The following is a 19,545-nucleotide window of genomic DNA, read 5'->3' on the forward strand; positions in this document are numbered from 1 at the left end:
AAACATGGAAGAGGTTTAAAAAATGAAAAAAAAATAGTGAATATAGCGTGTATTAATTTACATTTAGTCTCCTTAGTTCTTTTTCTGGATGCAGATGGCATTTTCTGTCCAAAGTCTATTGGGATTACTTGAGATTACTGAACCACTGAGAAGAACCAAGCCTTTCATAGCTGAACACATATTCTTCCTGTGATTGTGCACAATGTATTCCTAGTTTTGCTTGAATCACCCAGCATCAGTTCTTGTAAATCTTTCCAGGCCTTTCTATAATCAACTTGTTCATCATTTTTTATATTGTTCAATTTTTTATATAAATCCTCCTTAGTTGATCTAGTCATTTGATTGGAAAATCTTCTTTAAGGATTTTAATACCTAGTGGAATATCAGAGAGTATCAAATGAACTAATAAATATAAAGGTAAAGGAAGGAGGCTTAGATCTAAAAATCATATTATAAACCATATTATAAGGCCAGATCTAAAACCATATTATAAGGCAGTAATTATCAAAACTGCATGGTACTGGCTAAGAAATAGAAAGGTAGATCAGTGAAACTGAGTAGACAAATAATTTACAGAAGCAAATAAAACAAAAGTTGGGGGATAAGAATTTTTTTTTTCCAGTAAAATAGTTTCTGGCAAAACTGGTAGGCATTGTTACAGAAACAGAGTATGGAATAATATCTTATATAATTTAACAAGGTAAAGTCCAAATGGATACATGGCTTAGATATAAAGAGAGATTACAAGAAAATTAGAACAATAATCACATATTACATATCAGTCTTATGGATAGGAAAGCAATTTATGAATAAACAAGAAATAGAAGACAAAGTAAGGTATAAAATGGATAATTTTGATTATATTAAATTTAAAAGTTTTTGTAGAAATAGATCAAATGTAGCCAAGATCAAAAGACAGAAAAATAGATAGTTTCTCAGATAAAGATCTCGTATCTCAAATATTTAAGGACTTTGTCAAATCTATACAAATAAGAGTAATTCTCCAATTGATAAGTGGTCAAAGGATATGAACAATAAGTTTTTCAATGAAGAAATCAAATGTATATATACTCATATGAAGGGGGAAAATTTACTTGATAACTTTATTTTATATTTTAAAAGTATAACAGATTGTACATAATAGATTCTCACTTTCACATGCCATTATCTTTTTTATTATACTATATTATAGAAATGCTAATGGGGTTTCCTATAAATTTAAAAATAAATAATTAATTAATGGGGAAAAAAGTAGAAAAAAAGTTAAAAATTTATCTAGTGGATGACAAAGCAACAGCCAACTAATCCATTCTTCGCTCCCATTCCATGACAAGCCTACAGCATTCTCTGGTCATATATGTCCTTCTTGTCTTTTATGCCACTTGTTGAATTCAAGTATTAATTGATAATATGCTGAAGCCTTCTTATATTCATCATTTATTTTTCCATTGACTCACCTGCAATAACAAAAATTATGATGATGATGATAAGTAGCAAAGTGTTAAATATATGCATCACTGTGTACATATACAGATAGGCATACAAATATTATATTAGAAATATATGCTGTATGTTGAATAAAAAACTCCATTTCCATAGGATTAGAAGATAGGTATATTTTCTGGCTTAAAATCAAAACAGTAATAACAACAGAGGTAAACACACTTTTCTGAAAGAATAAATGTTTAAGAGGAAAGTAGAGGGAAAGGAAGTTAAACAAATCTGCACTAGTTCGAGGTGATTTAACATTTTACATAAACTCCAAAGGATGAATACCAACTGAAATTGTTCAAGTTTGCAACTTACACTAATCGCCCTTCCATATAGTGGAAAACAAACAATGAAAAAGTATTCAGGGAGTATCTAATATATATTCAAAACCGATGGGCAATAAAATAAATCCAAACAAGGTGAGACCCTTTGTTCCTAAGAAACTTATGTTCTAATTGAAAAGATATTAACATTGTGTGAATCAATGAAAAATTATAAAACTCTTCAGTGCAAAAGCATCCTTTAGGGACTCAATGCGAGAGAAATTCAAAGAAGAGTTTACTTTGAACTAAAATATTTAGAGAAAAGATTATATGAATGAAGCATTTCATTTCAGAAAATTTAATATGGATGCTTTAGAATGTATAGGATTCACATAGGTAGAGGAAAATGAAGAAGGCAATCTGTTTTGCAGAAATAAAGGGAGCAAAGATATAGAGGCAGAAATTCACATTGATACATTGATGTATGTATGGAGCAGCAGAAAAAATGATATACATAAAATCAACTATGTTCATTGGTAAAATAAAGTTGAATAACTAGATAGGAATCAACTAAAGCAGGCCTTGAAATTTGAGCTGAGGAATAAGGATTTGATGTAGCAGGCATTAGGAAATTATTATTGTTTTACTAGAGAAATTACAGTTTAAATGATGAGCAGTGACTTTTTTCTCTTTGAGAAAAAAAAAAATACAAGAGGAGCTAGGACGTGATACAAAGAATTGCCCTCAGAATTAAATCCCCTTTCATTTAAGTCTCATCAGCTTTGAGTAGATTTGATAGTGACCATGATTCAGCACTATTGTCAAAAGGATCATAAACCCTGAGAGGCCTACCTCACATAGATATAGGGAATAGCACTGTATATATTTTCTACCTCCCTGAATTCCTGCTAAAGGCTAGAGACATGGACACAAGCTGTTCATGAAATTGTTATGCTATTCAAGTTGGGAACTAATACAAGTATGAACCAGTGAAGTTGTTGAGATCTAATTCAATTCAACAAACTTAAAAGGTAAGCAAAAATCAGAAACATTTCTTAAGAGTGGGATAGAAAAAAACAAGAAAAATCCATCAGAGAAGAGTATAGGCAAAAAAGGTCCTGTATGCATTTTAATATGTTTTTCCATAAAGTCATATCTAATTTTCTCTAAGATAGACCTCAATTTACTCTGAAGAAGCTTCTTGCAAAATTATGTTCATTAGAAATGCTGTGGCTCCCTCTGGCGGTAATGTAAAGCTCTGAAATCTCAACATTCAGAAATTTTTTAAAAAGTGATTCACAGATTTTTGTTTTTGTTTTGGGAAGAATACTTTGATATAGATATAGATGAAGATAATCTTTGCTATAAAGGAAATTCTATATATCTCATTTTGCTTACCTGTAAAATAAGAGTCAGATTAGTTGATTATAAATATTCCTTCCATTGTTATTGTTCATATCTCATGGGGCTATGTCTTAATTCATTAGTGAATTGGATTTAAGTAAGGGAAAATTGCACAGCAATCCGCTCTCATCCACACTCATTGAAGTCCAGTGGCAATACAAAAATTAGGATGACCGGCAATGATCTGGGATGCAGTGGATGACCTTGGTGTTTTTCCAAACCTGAATGTCTCACAGTACTTGATTCTGCCATTTTCATAGCATTGGAACAAATTGTTCTTATCCTTTGAGAAAATCTTCATATTATTCACATAAAAGACATCCCCCTAATCCACATTTGGGTGATATGGGTGTTCGTGAAGGATTAGTACCTCTGGTATGAAGGGTTGCTAAGCTTTTTTCAAGGCTGTTCATCTACCTTTGGTGTCCACCTGTTATCCAACTCTCACCTGTGGTTTAAAGATACTGAAGTACTGCAGCCATACTCCAGTAAAACCATTTCAGCACATTCAGGCTAAACCAGGTTGATAGTAACTACAGACCTCAAACTTGTAGGATGAAAGTTACAGAAATGTTTAAAGTGATATGAATTTCTATGGATGAAAATAGGAAGGATACTTAAAGGTCCTTAAAGGTTAATAAAGTATTAACTTTTAACAGGGAAATAAACGTTCCATGATTATGTCCTTCTACTTGAAAACTGACAATAAGGCCAAAATTGATAGGTTTCACAAGACTTAAAGTCTACCTCTCTGTTCTTCTGCTCTTAACAAATCTCCTATCACCACAATAATAATAATCAGCTGAAAATAATAATAAAAGCAATAACAATATTTATAAAGCACTTTATGATTTGAAAAGCTAACTCATTTAATCCTCAGTATTTCACAGATAAACAAGGGAGCGCAAAGAAAGTTTGCATTTCTTCAGGGTCAAAAAGGTACTGTCTTAAGCAGGATTTCAATTTAGATTTTCCTGATTATAAGTCTGATTATAAGATCTATCTATCCACAGTGCCACCTAAAACTTCTTCTGAGGCTTAAAGTTATGCCAATTCATTAATAATCACCATACTTTTACTTCTACTTTCCTCTATACCCAATTCAATCCTTTCAACATAAATCATTATTGTATTCATCAACAGGGGAAGAAAAAAGCAACTCTACTGGAGTACATTAACTAACCATTAAGCAATGCCTTGTAAACTATTGTTTGCTTTTCTGTGGAACATAGAACTCAATCAAATCATGAGGGCTACAGAGAACTCATTCTTCTGCAAGAGAATCTGTACTGTTGCCAGTTTTCCTCCTTATTTATGGAAAACTTAATTGAATGCGTTTTTCTAAAAGCTATTAACTATACCAAGAAAATATATTTGTTCATTCAGATAATATCAGACCTGAAAGAAGCACAGATGCCACATGGATGATTTTCCCCCTTAAATGTTTTTAATATTCCTAAAAAGCAGAGGTGTCAAGCATTGTCTATCTTCCTAGGTAAATCAATTTCTAAGGTCCCTATGACCTTATGACTATTTCTACAATGTAAATTTTCTTGTCTCATCCTTATTCCTAGGAATACTGGCTCTTTTTCCCATCACTTGCTAAATATTTTTGATATAATTATATTCCTAATAGCTGGCTTCAACCTAGCATTTTAAGTTGTAAAATTTAAGATTTATTTCATTTGATTCTCACAATATCTGTAAAGAAGATGTAATTTAAAATAATAGTAATAAACATTTATTTAGTGCTTACTATTGCAGACCCTATAAAAATATTTTATACTTATTGTCTTATTTTATACCCCAACAACTCTGAGATGTAGGTGCTGTTTTTTCCCCTCACTTTATCGGTAAGAAAACTGAAAAATATCAAATGACTTGCCAGGTTCACAAGATAGAAGTAACTCACATTCATGTTGTCCTTTACAATTGACAAAGAGCTTTCTGTACCATAGCCCAATGTAGTTGATGTTGATTAGCATCCCCATTCTAGAGATGACAGAAGCAAACTCAGAGGCAAAACATGACTCGCCCTTTGTCACACTACTGATAAGTATGAGGGAAATCAAGACCAAAGAAAATTTGATAATTCTAACAGTTAATGATGTCCTTCCATTCCCAACTTCCCAACACTAATACTTCTATTCAGATCAGATTGTCACATTCTAGCTACTCCACATCTCAAAGAAATATTTGGCCATCTCCAGCTATGGAAATAACTCACCTATTAATATATCAAAAGGGTTGACTTTTTAAGAAAACATAAGATATTCAACTTTTGTCCACCAGGTGGAAGTCTCATGCCAAAATCAATCTATCACAATAGCCAAAAAAACAAGAATCAAAATGCCAGTTTGGGCAAATATTTTCTCTGTTTTATTAAGTAAGCTACAAAGTTTAAAACTTTAGTGTTAGCATAAGTCTTCTAGACCTATAAGTGTAACAGCTAGACATAAGACTGGGAGCCAGGAAGTCCTGTGTTAAATTTCAGTCACTGATGAGTCTACCTTTCAAATCTTGGGCAAATTATTTTGCCATTACTAGCTTCAGTTTTCTTGTCTATAAAATAAAAACATTGAACCAGTGGAAGATGACTGTCCATCTTTTCTTTGTGTCTTTGTAGGCTCTCTTTTGTTTTTTGCTGGGTACTTTTTGTGTTATTCTTTTTTCATCCTTTCCTCTCCCTAAATTCCTCAAGCAGGCTACAGTGATACATGAATATATTTATGTATACATATATACATAAATATTCACAATACATATATACACATTTACATATGCATATACACATACATACACCCATTAATTTAAAATAATATTAATGTGGCTGACATTTATGTAGATTTCTCTCTTAATTAAAGTTTTGACTTTATCTAATATCAATAATTACTGCCCCTAGTTTTTTTTTCTAATAGAAATTCAACTCCTGATCATTGTCATTATGTTTGTGTATCTCTTATTTTCAATCTCTAATAACTTCTCTACTTTAGTTTTACTCCTTAGCTTGTCTTCATCCGTCCCTTATCTTTTCCCCTCACCCTTTCCCTCTCTTTATTTCATTCTCATTAATCCACACATTTTATCCTATTCCTGTTAATCTATATACCCTTCTATTCCTCTGAAATGAGTTACTCCAAAAAGATCTTATGCATCTTCCTCAGAACCTGCCCTGTGAATTTCTTCCAATTCTTAATATCTCAGAGGGAAGTGGGGGGATAGAAGCTCTCTGTTCAAAAAGGCCCAGTAGGAGACAAGTTGCATTCCAATCAAAGTGTCCCCTTTATATAGGAAGGCAGACTTCAGAAGAGTGCATGGCAAATGGGTTAAGCCCCTCAACTACAATTGCCCAGTTAGTCCTAAAATGGGGCTTCCTGACAGGACTCTAAAGTCAGAGGAGAAAAGGGAGAAAAAAGGTCAGAGAACAAGGAAAAGGGGCAGACACTTTTTAATCCTGGTGAAAGGTCAAATTCAGAGTGATTCCTAAAGAAGGAAGTCCAGGAAGAGGACATGAGACTAAGAGACCTACCCTCAAACACCTTCTCCCAGGTTTTGACACCAATAGAAATGCAGGGGTGTTACAAGTTTGTCAGTGAGAATTACTAAGGGTTAGGACTTTTTCTCATAGAAAAGGATCTTATTGTCATAAAAGCAGATGGAAGAAAACAGCATTGGGGAACTGCTTGGTCAGAGGACATTTCTTGTGAGGGATATTTATAGGAAATGGTTATCTGGGGTTTTCAAACATTGGTTAAGGACTCATCAAGACTTTGGAAACTAACAAGCCTGTGCTGGGGCACAGAATTTTCGTCTTTTACCATGACCCAGGCTTTCTGCTCTTGGCTGAGTAGACAGCTGCATCCTATTTTCTTTCTTTTTTTTTTTTTTTTAATTTAGAATTTTTTCCACAGTATATATGCATGAGTAATTTTTTTATATTATTATCCCTTGTATTCATTTTTCCAAATTATCCCCCCTCCTTTTACTCCCTCCCCTTGATGACAGGCAATCCCATACATTTTACATATGTTACAATATAACCTAGATACAATATATGTGTGTAAATACCATTTTCTTGTTGCACATTAAGTATTAGATTCCGAAGGTATAAGTAACCTGGGTAGATAGACAGTAGTGCTAACAATTTACATTCACTTCCCAATGTTCCTTCTCTGGGTGTAGTTATTTCTGTCCATCATTGATCAACTGAAAGTGAGTTGGATCTTCTTTATGTTGAAGATATCCACTTCCATCAGAATACATCTTCATACAGCATTGAAGTGTACAGCGATCTTCTGGTTCTGCTCATTTCACTCAGCATCTGTTGATGTAAGTCTCTCCAAGCCTCTCTGTATTCCTCCCGCTGGTCATTTCTTACAGAGCAATAATATTCCATAACCTTCATATACCATAATTTATCCAACCATTCTCCAATTGATGGACATTCATTCATCTTCCAGTTTCTAGCTATTACAAAAAGAGCTGCCACAAACATTTTAGCACATACAGGTCCCTTTCTGCTCTTTAGTATTTCTTTGGGATATAAGCCCAATTGAATCCTATTTTTCTGCTCCCTGGGGTCAGCTGCCCATAGAGGAACTAACAAAGGCCCTACTGTGGCCTATTCCAGTTTGAGAAAAAATTCTGAAAAGGTGAAAGTTCATTAAATATTGTTTTTCATTCAACATTATACTTAATTTTGTTGGACATATTTGCAGCTACACTAATTCCTTTGATCATTGATAATTAATATTCCAGGATCTGTGTTTTTTTTTTTATTGTAGCTGCTAATAAATCCTGTACAAATCTAATTATAGTTTCAGTGTGTTGAATTGGATTTTGTTTGTTTCTTATAAAATTATCTCTTTGATTTGAGGGTTTCAAAACTTAGCAATAATGTTCCTACAATGTTTTTCTTATAGGGTCTTTCTGAGATGATTGGTGAATTTTTTTCTATTTCTACTTCCTCCGCTTGTTCTATCATTGAAGATAATTTTCTTTTATTATTTCTTGTTTTACTGTGTCAAGGTTCTTTTATTTTTGATCATAACTTTCTGGTAGTCCAGTTATTCTTATATTGTTTCTTCTTGATTTGTTCTCTAGCTCTGTTGTTTTTCTTTTAAGATGTTTCACATTTTCTTCTATTTTTTCATACTTTGTATTTTGCTTTGTTAGTTCTTGGTCTCTTATTATTTTGCTGCCCTCCCCTTGCCTAATTCTGATTTTCTAAGTCATTTTCTTCTTTAAGAATCAGCATCTTGGGGCAGTTAGGTAGCACAATGAATAGAGCACTAGCCCTGAAGTCAGGAGGACCTGAGTTCAAATGGGTCCCATATGCTTAACACTTCTTAGCTGTGTGACCCTGGGCAACTCACTTAACCCCAATTACTTCAGGAAAAAAAATCAGGATATCTTTTTCTAGGTTGGTTGACTTTCCTTTTATAATATTCGTATTTTTCTTGAAAATTGTTTTGTTTTTGTTTTTATTTTTTCAATATCTCTTGTTTAATTTTTAAGTTAATTTAATTTTGGGCTCTATAAATTCTTTCTTGACAAGTAACTATTTAATGTTAGTTTTTGGTGTAGGAAAAAACTATTTGTTTTACTTCAATGATCTCCTCTGAAGATGAACTCATAGCATCCCTATTCCCATGGTAGCTTTATATGGTTGAGTTCTTTCTCTTTTGCTTGCTCTCTCTTTTTTAAAATGAGAACTTATTAATGTAACTACCTCTAGTCTTGGAGTAAGAAGAATGGCGTTTCTGACTTCATTTCTGTCCTCCCCTCTGACCTGAACTCAAACCAAGAACACCACCCCTCCTACAAATGCCAGCAGCCAGTAGTTTCCCTTCCCTACTGCCTCTGAACTCACTGGGAATAATGATTCCTTCTTATCCAAGGCAGCATCGCAGTAGTACAGCAGGGCCTGGTGTTCTTTACTAGCCACAGTTCACTCAATCTTCCTAGATTCAAATACCCAATCCCTAACACTTTCTGGGAGATATAAATTTCTGTGGTTTGGGTTAAAGCTAGTTCCTAACTCAGCTAGCCTCAGGGCTCCTCATTTGCTGTTTCTTGGAAATTATCCTGGAGCTATTTTCATTTCACAAGGGCTAAGCTTCAGTCCTGGGATCTGAGTCTTCTCAGGTTGTCTCAGGAGGACTCTGTTCTATACCAAGTTTTATTTGTTTTTCACTAGCCTACATTTGCCTTGAAGAACAATTTTGTTTTGTTTTTTGGGGAAACCTGAACTGCTTACAATTTCTTAAAAAGAAATAAAATAATCAGCTTCCTGTGACTTAAAATTCCATAATTTAAAAATAGCTTTTGAAAGGTCTCCTTAGGAAAATTATTTTTAATTTTTAATTTTTTTTCTAATTTAAAAAAAGGTCTCCTTAGAAGCTAAGAGGGCCTATATTTGAGTCTTTTGTTCTCCTCAGACAATATAAACTACTAACTCTATATGAAATCTTTACCCAACTTAAGGAAATAACTGGCCAATCTAATTGACCTTCGATCTTTGAAACAACATGAAAGTTAGAAGAATGAAAAGAAGTCACAGATCTCAAAAAATAAACAAATTATAACATCCACAAAGTTTTAATAGGTTAATAAATGACTTTGATTGCAGGTAAAATTCAGGTATATATTGATGAAGATAGTATTGAGCGTCAGACAAAAATAATAACTATATTGCATTACCTGGAATGATATCTTGCGACCAATACTGATCATTAATAGGGCTAGATGATTTGACTAATTCTACTTCTTGAGAAGTGTGTGTGTGTGTGTGTGTATGTGTGTGTGTGTGTGTGTGTGTGTGTGTGTGTGTGTGTGTGTGTGTGTACAGAGGCCAGTGAACTATAAATAAAAGGGATAATAACTGAAATTTCCATTGTAACAAGTTTTATGAATCAATTTAAATATATCATATCAAAAATAATCAGTAAAAATAAATATTTCATTCAAAAAACTATCAATCAAATAAAAACAGTTATTATGCCTATGTCCAGTAAGGATTCACCATCAAAGAGTTTCCATTATCTTGGGAAAATTTAGAATCTTCTTTAGAATAAATATAAACTACTATATCAGGATGTATTCTGATGGGGATATCTTCGACAAAGAGAATATCTAATTCAGTTCCAATTGCTCAATGATGGACAGAATCAAGCATTGTGCTTGGCATATAAGTGCCTATTCAATGCTTGTGAATTGATTGACAAGATATTTTCCTCACAATCCTGTAAGGCATTTTAATTTTGCATTTGAAGAAAATGAGACTGGGAGACTTAAACCAAAATTACATCATCAGTGTCTGGGCTGAATCCTCCATCTGAAAAAATTATTATTAATAATCAGTTATTTAGATTGATTCAGATTTCTCCCTTTTCTTAATTTTCATTTAAGATCTCAGTCTCTAAAACTTGAACTAGTCTTCTTCTCTATCTAGATATTACACAGATTGGTCAACCATTGTGTTTTACTCAGGTTTAATTATGATATACTTACTTTGAAAAGATTGCCCAAGACTGGGAGAAACTTAGAGAATTTAACCAAAATTCAGATCCAGCACCTCATTGAATATTCATTCTCCCATTAATTGATAACCAATAAATTGAATACCATCCTTTTGAACACCCCTCTTCCAAAAAATCAAATGAGCCATGGAGCTCACCACCATAATTGCCTTTGGTCTAAGAAAGAGAGGGCCAAATGATAATTCTTTCATTAAAATGTCATCATTAATAAAAGGATTAAATTAGCCAAAAATTATATATCTCAAACCTTTTTAATTGACAAATATCTTTGGTCTATAACAAATGGTCTTTTCACTACAAAATACTGACTCCTGTTTCCAAGGAGCTTACATTTATTTGGAAACATGATAAATGCAAATTAAATAATCAAATAAAAATAAAATATATCTGAGTGCTAAATGACAAAGCAAAGTCTTTGTTCCAGAACTTCTGAGAGGGTCAATTCAAGGAAGGACTAGTGTGGTCTAGGAAAATTAGAGAAGTTTGAATATATATATTTTTTTCCTGCAGTCCTGGTCTAGTAAGGAAGGAAAACAGGTTCAAGATTTTCATATTCTAATAAACAATTTTGCCTTGAACTTCAAGAAAAGCACAAAATTGACAATCTCCAGGGTTTTTGTGACAATAAATGACCTAGTGGTGTCCTCTATGATAAAAGGATCATTGAATTAGAGTTTTAAAAGACCTCAAAAGTCATCTTAATGAGGAAAAGGAAAGGGGGAACCCCATTTCTCGGCACATAGATAATAAGATAATCCCATGAGGCACAGTGTCCCCTGTAAATTGAATTTACAGGCCCGAAAATCTAGATTGATAAATAAAAGGTTTATTGTAGGAATTTGGAAGTAAAGTTAAGTTAGAAAGACTCCAGGGCCAGAGGTGGCCGCTGGGCAGGCAGAAACCCTTACATGGCTGGAAGGATACCATGTATTGGCTGGGAGGGCTCCTGCAAAGAGAGCGCTCTGGCTCGTTTCTTTTATACCTAGAAGATGATGGGCGGTACCCCTAAATTCTTGGCGGGCTTTTCAATTAGCTTAGATCAGGTGAGGGCTGGGGGAAGCTGAGCTGATAGTGGCAGCTGGGCCCGGATATTCAAAGGGTGCCTTTGACCATGATTTGTGGGACATGGGTTGGGCAATTAGAAAGGAATCTTAAAGGGACCTCAACCCCCATCAATCTGGTCTCCTTTCTCTCTTTGATCCAGTTTTCACATAATTGCCAAATGGATATGACCATGTCACTCCCCTTCACAATCCAGTGTATCACTCCTACTACAAGATAAAGTATAAATTTCCTTATTTCTTACTTAAAGCCCTTAAAAATCTGGTCTTAATCCAATTTTAAGTGCTTATTGAACATTATTTCTTGTTTTATATTCTGCAATCTAACCAAACTGACCTTTTTTTAAAATTGTTTTTCATACATGACACTTCATCTCCCACCTCCATGCTTTTGAATTGCTCTCTCCCTCTCCATATAAGGATATCCTATTTCACTCTGTCTATACCAAGTTTCCCTCAAGGTTCAGATAAAGTACCATCTCCTATATGAGCTCCCCCCCTCCAATTCTCCTCACCTATCAGCTGCTTGTTCCTTTCCTTAAAAATCACTTTATATCTGGTCTGTATATTTACATGTGTCTATATGTTTACATAGTATCTATTCCAGATAATATTTTAGCTAACAAACTCCTTGAAATCATTAATAATTTTGCTTTTATCTCAATACATATAATCCCTAATACCTGTGACATAATAAATATTTAATAAATGCTTTTTGATTTATTAACATTTTGTGACTCTATCAAAAATAGAATGCTATATGTTCCACAAAGAAATCAAAATAACTCCAAGATAGAAGATTGTTGATGAAAAAGTTTTTAAACAGATACAATGTATAAACAGGAGCAATCTGATGTAAACATTGCTGGCAGTGGAGTCACACATTCCAACTCTGCCTCAGCAATCCTGGACAGATCTTTTAATATTAATTTGCTTGGACAGATTCTATGAAATCTCCATTAAATCATACAAAATGTTCCTGGAGCGCGTATATCTGAAGTTCCTTACTATGATGAAATATCAGTTTCTTCAGGCGTTACCATTTGTCTGAAACACTTGATTGACTATGTCACTTTGAACTTGCTCTAATTTCTTATTTTGTTCATTCTTGACCTCTCCACTTTACCAAGAACCCCTTGGAATGACAGAGTGATAGAAAGAAGTCTGACTAGCTTCTCATTTCTAATGCTCACTATGTATATGAACTTGAACAAAATACCTTAAACTCCTTGGGCCTCAATTTCTTCAACTAGAAAATAAAGGAGTTAGACCAGAAAGTCTCTGATATGTCTTCTAGTTCTTTAGATTTATGATCTTATGATCAATTAATGATGACTATCAGCTCCTTGTGATGTAAAATAAATAACTTCATAACAGAAATGACCATTACTCTCTGGAACTGTATTCCACTGACAATTTCCTATTAAAACATAAATTCCTAAGAACTGTATCTTAATTATCTCACTCTACCTGATCTCATTCCCCAGAGTTTAACAGATTCCCTCTGCAGAATAATCTCCCCATCCTAGTAATTCTAAACCCCTACCTACCATTACTGAAACCCTATTCTCCATTCCTATTAACATTCTCCCTTTTTATTATTCCCTTCAAAATCATTCCCAACATTTTACTCTAAAGATACCAACCCTTTCCATTGTGTTCTCTGGGATGCCTGTTCCACATGTAATAAACTTGTTTAATCTCAAACCATCTTCCTTTCACTATGCCTTCTATCTTCTTGCACTCATTAAAACCTGGCTTCATTCCTGAAGATACAACTTTCCTAATTACCTTTTCTAGCACTGGCTGTACTTTCATTTCTAACTTCTAACTTTGAGAGAAAAAAAAAAGTTGCATTGCAGCTTGCTCCCTTGCTCCCCATTGCTATTTTCAGGCTCTCCTTCTGTTTCCATATATAGTAATCTCAAGGTCCATTTGAGAATCATTCAATATTTGCTACCTAATCAAGATTCTGTAGCTTTATCTACCAATCTCTAAAATCCTCTTTTTTATTCAATAAGTTCAAAGTCCTCTCCTCTCAAATTCCTGTCTTCCATTTTAGGAATACTCAGCATATATAATGATACTTTTTAAAACATTCTAACAATCTAGTTTCTTAATTTACTAATTTCTCATGACCTGCTCCTCTACCCCACCTTAGCAACATATAGAGATAGTCATACTCTTAATTTTATTGCTTATACTTGTATGCTCTCTACTTGTTCCTCTGTCCCAAATACTTGATGTTTCAGTGACATGAGCCTCCTTGTTATTTCTAACATATAGCATTCTATCTGCTAATTCTGGGCTTTTCCCACTGCTATCTTTTGGGCCTAGAATTCTTTCCTTCCTCATGTTCAATTCATGGTCTCTCTGGCTTCCTTCAAATCTCAGCTTTAATCCCATATTCTGCAAAAAACCTTTCCTGAACTTCCTTAATGATAGTGGTTACCTCAAATTGATTATTTCTAATTTATCATATATATCTTTGCACACTAGTCAATCAACAAACATTTATTAAGTATCTACTATAGGCTAAGCACTGTGCTAAGAACTTAAGATACAAAAAAGAAGAAAAAGACAATTCCTACCCTCAAGGAGCTTGCAATTTAAGAGAAAATGCCAACAAATATATACAAAGCAAGATAAATAGGAAATAATTAATAGAGGAAAGGCATGGGAAATTAGAGATATTGGAGAAAGCTTTAGAGTTGTCTCCCCACATTAGATTGTGAGTTTCTTAGTCTCCTCAGCCTTTGAAAAATATAGGATTTTTATAAGGCTTGCTGACTGCCTTGTTCATTTGTCTTTGCAGAGTTAGGGTAGTATGGACGTAGAACATTGCATATATTTTTAAATTCAGTTATTATGTTATTTTTTTTGATAAATTGACCCCTTTTTTTTCCTTTTTTAACTACAATAGCTTCCTGAGGAAGGGAGAATATTGAGGGATTTTTTTAAAGGAATAAAAATAATGTATGAATAAAATATATCAAAATATTTTTAAAGAACTAAGTTTTTTAAATGAATGAATGAATGAATCAGAATGAGTTTCTGGTTTCTGATATAGTGTGTGGGATTTCCTTACCTTGGAATCCTTTTTTGAGAACTTTTTTAAAAATATGGTAAAGTTGGTAAGAATGGCCTTACAGGCAATGTGTTTGGTCAGGAAATATAGTCCCACCTGCAGAAGGATAAGGAAGGTTACTAAAAATGTTGGCTGCATATACCTTAACAAATCCTATGAATATTTCTTAAAATTCTGAGAAGGAAATACCATCTTATGTTTTGGGATTTTGTTTGTTTGATTGCTTACTTGAGTTTGGTTTTTTTGGTGAGTTTTCTTTCTACATGCCCATACATTTGCAAGTATGTCTCATCTTTCTCAAAAATTACAAGATCTGGAGAACCAGGGATCATCTTTCCTAAAGTTTTTCCCCCTCAAGGCTTGACTGTTAACTAATCTGGAGGAAATGTAACTAATCTCGAGGAAATGTACAAATTTCTTGGTAGGAATAATCTCTGTCAGTAAAAATACTGTCAGCATCCTGGCCAGAAATTCCACCCATTGGGTAGAAAATATGAGCAAGATGATGCATTCTTTGTACAAAGTAAAAAAAATCAACCAAATCTTCATCTAAAATTACAGGAGGACAAAGGCTTAATTATACGAACCTCCCATTCTACACTATGCTGATTCATGGAAAACAAACCTGTATGCTCAGTGACTGGCCAATGAGCAACAAAACCTAAGGACTCTTTCACTCAGTATCATATCAATTCCCTCCTCCCCTTGGATCTCTTCCAAAATGATACCTTACATCTGAATAGCTCTTTATAATTCACAAAGGTCACTCATGTATATCATCTCATTTGACTCTCTACACACACACCTTGCTAGATTGGTATTCCGAGAAGATTTCATATCCCCTACTCAAAGAGAAGTGAAGTGACTTGGCAAAGCTCACTGATACAGGTGGGACTTGTACCCAGGAAGGAATATGATAGTAATTGCTTAATAATTAGCTCTATGAAAAAAATCTATATAGCTATCTTTTCTATGTACATATGTATGTGTACATACATATGTATACATATATATACAGCAATATATATGTACAAAAAATTTATGTTTAATCTAACATTTTCATTTTTTATATATTTTTCTCATATTAAGTGTAGACAGTTCACAAAACAATAAATCAACCCCGATTTATAATTTTGCTGATTTCCAAAGTATGAACACTCACATTGAAAATTTACCAATGGTCTCTCCCAAGCCAGTTCAACCTGGTTCTAAAATGCCCCTGAGTTACTTAGATCTCTGGCTTCAGATGTGGTACATCAAATAACTAATCAACAGTCATTTAAGTAATTACTAAGTGCTGTTTATTCTGTGCTAAACTAGGCTCTAGGGATACAAAGAAAAACAAAACAAAACAAAGCAAAACATAGCCATACCTCCCCTTAAGGACACATGCATATAAAGAAATATATAAAACAGGTATATTCTGAGAGGATTATAAAAGGCTTTATGTAAAACAAAGTACTTTAGAGGGATCTTGAGAGAGATTAGACATTCTAAGATATGAGATTCATTTAAGATATGGGGACATTCAATGCAAAGGCATGGAACAGTTAAGCTTCATGGACAATAGATTCATAAAGAAGAGTAATGTGTATTAACACAGAAAAGAAAGTTAAGACAAGATCATTTTAATGATAAAGAAAACAGTTTATATTTGATATTAGAGATTAAATAGCTACATATCAAACAACAACATCTGTGAGTAAAGCTGGCCCACAAATTGGAACTGGTCAGTGAGAAGACTCTTTCCTTCTTTCCTTCCTTTCTTCCCTCCTCCCTCTTTTCCTTTTTTTCTTCCTTCCTTCTTTCCTTTCTTCCTTCCTCCCTTCTTCCATTCCTTCCTTCCTTCCTCTATCCCTCCAATTCTTTCTTCCTTCCTCCCTTTCTCCCTTCCTTCCTCTTTTCTTTCCTTCCTCTCTTCCTTCTTCCTTCCTTCCATCCTCCCTTCCTTTTCTTCTTCTCTCTCTCCCTCCTTTCTCCCTTCTTCCCTCTTTCCCTTCCTTCTCTCTCTCTCCTTCCTTTCATCCTTCCTCCCTTCCTTCTTATTTTCTTGGCCATTCCAGTATCTTTGCCAAGAAGATCTTAAAGGGGGTCAGAAAAAGTCAGATGTGAGTAAAATAACTGAATTACAACAGCTGAAGCTTATCTTTAGAATGGAAAAAAAAATTAGAAGGTACTAATAACAGGTAGAAACAATTGAGATTAGCATTTAGTTAATAAGAATAATTAGTTAGACTAGCTACTATAGAGAGGTACTGCCAGATTCATTTTTGGCTCATATGATTTCAAGAGTTTTCCAGTTCAACAGTGATATCTAAACTGCTAAAAAAAAAAAAAAAAATGGAGGTATCTTCATGAGAGAAACATTAAGGATCTGCTTATGAATCTGGAAGACTGGAACATATTTGAACAATTTGTGTATGGAATCTTAGATGGTCCAGGTGATGAGGAGTAAACTGAGGTATAAACCGAGATGGGTCAGTTCCTTTTATCTCTCTCCTTCCTTCCCCAAAGTAACCAAGGGCAGGGTCGGCAGCAATGAATTTGCTACTTAATGCTGTATGGAAACAAAGTCTTTATTGATAGTAAAGGGATAGACAGGCATTTGGCCTTCAGGAAGACCAAATCTGCCTGCAAGGGGACGTCAATTGACAGGCATTGGCTGGTATACACCAAATGCAAAGATTTCATTTTTTCAACCTTCTTTAACAATGTTTGCACAGAGATATTATCCAAGAGGTTCCGGAGATATTTGTCAATAATACAAGAATTTTCTATTGTTATAAATAAGACAGGAATTTTCTTATTATTGTAAATAAGACAAAAATTCTCTATTGTTGCGAAGGTCTGGGCTAGCTCCTCTGAAGGGCTCAGAATAAGTCCTTGTCAGTATAAGGAAAAGTCCTTGCCCCACGTTGGGCGCCAATCGTAACATGCTGTTGTCTCCAGAAGCTGCCGATAGCTCTCTGGGAGATCTGCTGTGTCAACTCAAATCTCTCAAACAGATTCTTCTTCCTGTAGAGAACCGTTGTCTCCAGACAGTTGCCATTAACTGCTGTGCAGAGAAGTGACTTCCCTTCCTTCAGAGATCCACATCAAGCCTGGTCTAAAGCAGTTCTCACCTGGTAATCCTAACATATTGTTATCTCCTTCAGTCTCTCCCCAGAAAGGAATCATATCATTAGAATGGGGACTGAAACCCAAGCCAGCTGGGGGCTGGGTACAGCCCAAACTGGCTCAGATACAGATCTTGTAAATCAAAGGTACAAGGAATCTTAAAGGGGGCTATGCCTGCATCACAGGCATGCACCAAACTCCTATTACCTTTAAAAAATTTTCCAAAATATCATGACACTGTAAGCTATTAAATATTGAAAAAAAAAGTTGATTGTTTTTTTTCCAGAACATACAAGATTTTAAAAGGCTACTAACCTATAAGCTTGACAAATCAATGAGTTTTGTAGTTTTAGTCTAAGAACTTGAACTAGCATTATATTTGGCAGAATTAATCACAGGATTAACAAATCAATAATAGAATTAATTGACAGGATTAACTCTAAGAACAGAATAAAGTCATGAAATGGAGGAAGAAAAGAAAAATATAAGCCAGGTTTCCCCAGAAATAGCTTGGATAGTCAGGATAAGAAGGAAAGGAGGGAGAAAGGGAGAAAAGGAAGGAAGGAGGGAGAGAGGGAGAGGGAGAGAGGTAGGGAAGGAAGGAAGAAGAAAGGAAAAAAAACATTCTATGTGCAAAAATTATTATTAGGTAAAAGAGCTCTGTGCTTAGTTCTGAGAACACAACAGAAAATCTAAAGTCTCTGGCCTTAAAGGAACTTATATTCTAATGCAAGGAGTCAATGAATATAGGAAGTTTTAGCTGTAAGTCGAATGGATAGCCCTTTCCATACTCCATTTAATGATTAACAGTACTTAAAGAACTAAAGGAGAGTCCTTTAATAACTTCAGGGAGCAGAAAATGAGAGAAGAGAAAATTTTATTTCCTTCCTCCTGAATCTCAAAGGCAGTATACTTAGAATGGGTGATAAATGCTGCCAAAAAGAAATCTATAAAGAAAACCAGTGAAACTAATGTCAAGGCAGAAGAAAAATGGTTGATAGAGGGGATGAGTCTTTATGGGATTGGAATAAAGGTGAGAGAGGTAGTAGATTTATAACAGTATAGCATGTGAAAAGTCCTTTGAGATTCTTGGCAAAAAGCAAAATTTTGAATTCTGAATATTTGTATTTCTGCCTATCATCTGAGATGTTAATGAATCAAAACTTGAAAGAATAAAAGATGAAATAAAAGCTTTATCCTCCTTTTATTTATAGGGTCTCCAAGGAGTCCTTTACATTATCAATAGTGATAATGTCACAGACGTCTCCCTCATATTACTAGGTGAAGACAACTAGCCAGTTAGCTTTTAGAAAGATGCATTTATAAAATAATTCTAGTATGTAGGCTAGAGTGGTAGGAGTATTATAAGCTTGGCAAAAGGAAGGGTGCCTTCTTAGAAGTAGCATTTAAATCCCAACCCTCAAAGAAAGTAGAGATGCCTTAAGGGATAGAAGGAAGCATGGAGAGCATTGGGCTGGAATGTATATATAGATGTATATGTGGGAGTGATGCATATTTATATACATATACATATACATACATACATGTATATGTATATATATATATGTGTGTGTGTATGT

The 19,545-nt window shown here is 34.2% G+C and overlaps 1 long non-coding RNA gene across 1 annotated transcript in view; it reads right to left on the reverse strand.

Moving 5' to 3' along the window:
* Nucleotides 1–833: 833 nt before the first annotated feature.
* Nucleotides 834–19,545, reverse strand: part of LOC141566317 (uncharacterized) — a 39,539-nt gene continuing 20,827 nt past the window's right edge. Inside the window, exons 2-3 of the long non-coding RNA XR_012489281.1 lie at nt 14,849–14,944; nt 834–1,457 (exon numbers count right to left, since the gene is read on the reverse strand). This is a non-coding gene — a long non-coding RNA (uncharacterized LOC141566317). The remainder of the gene's footprint in view (nt 1,458–14,848; nt 14,945–19,545) is intronic.

The sequence above is a fragment of the Sminthopsis crassicaudata genome, chromosome 4 (assembly GCF_048593235.1).
Source record: "Sminthopsis crassicaudata isolate SCR6 chromosome 4, ASM4859323v1, whole genome shotgun sequence".
NCBI lineage: Eukaryota > Metazoa > Chordata > Mammalia > Dasyuromorphia > Dasyuridae > Sminthopsis > Sminthopsis crassicaudata.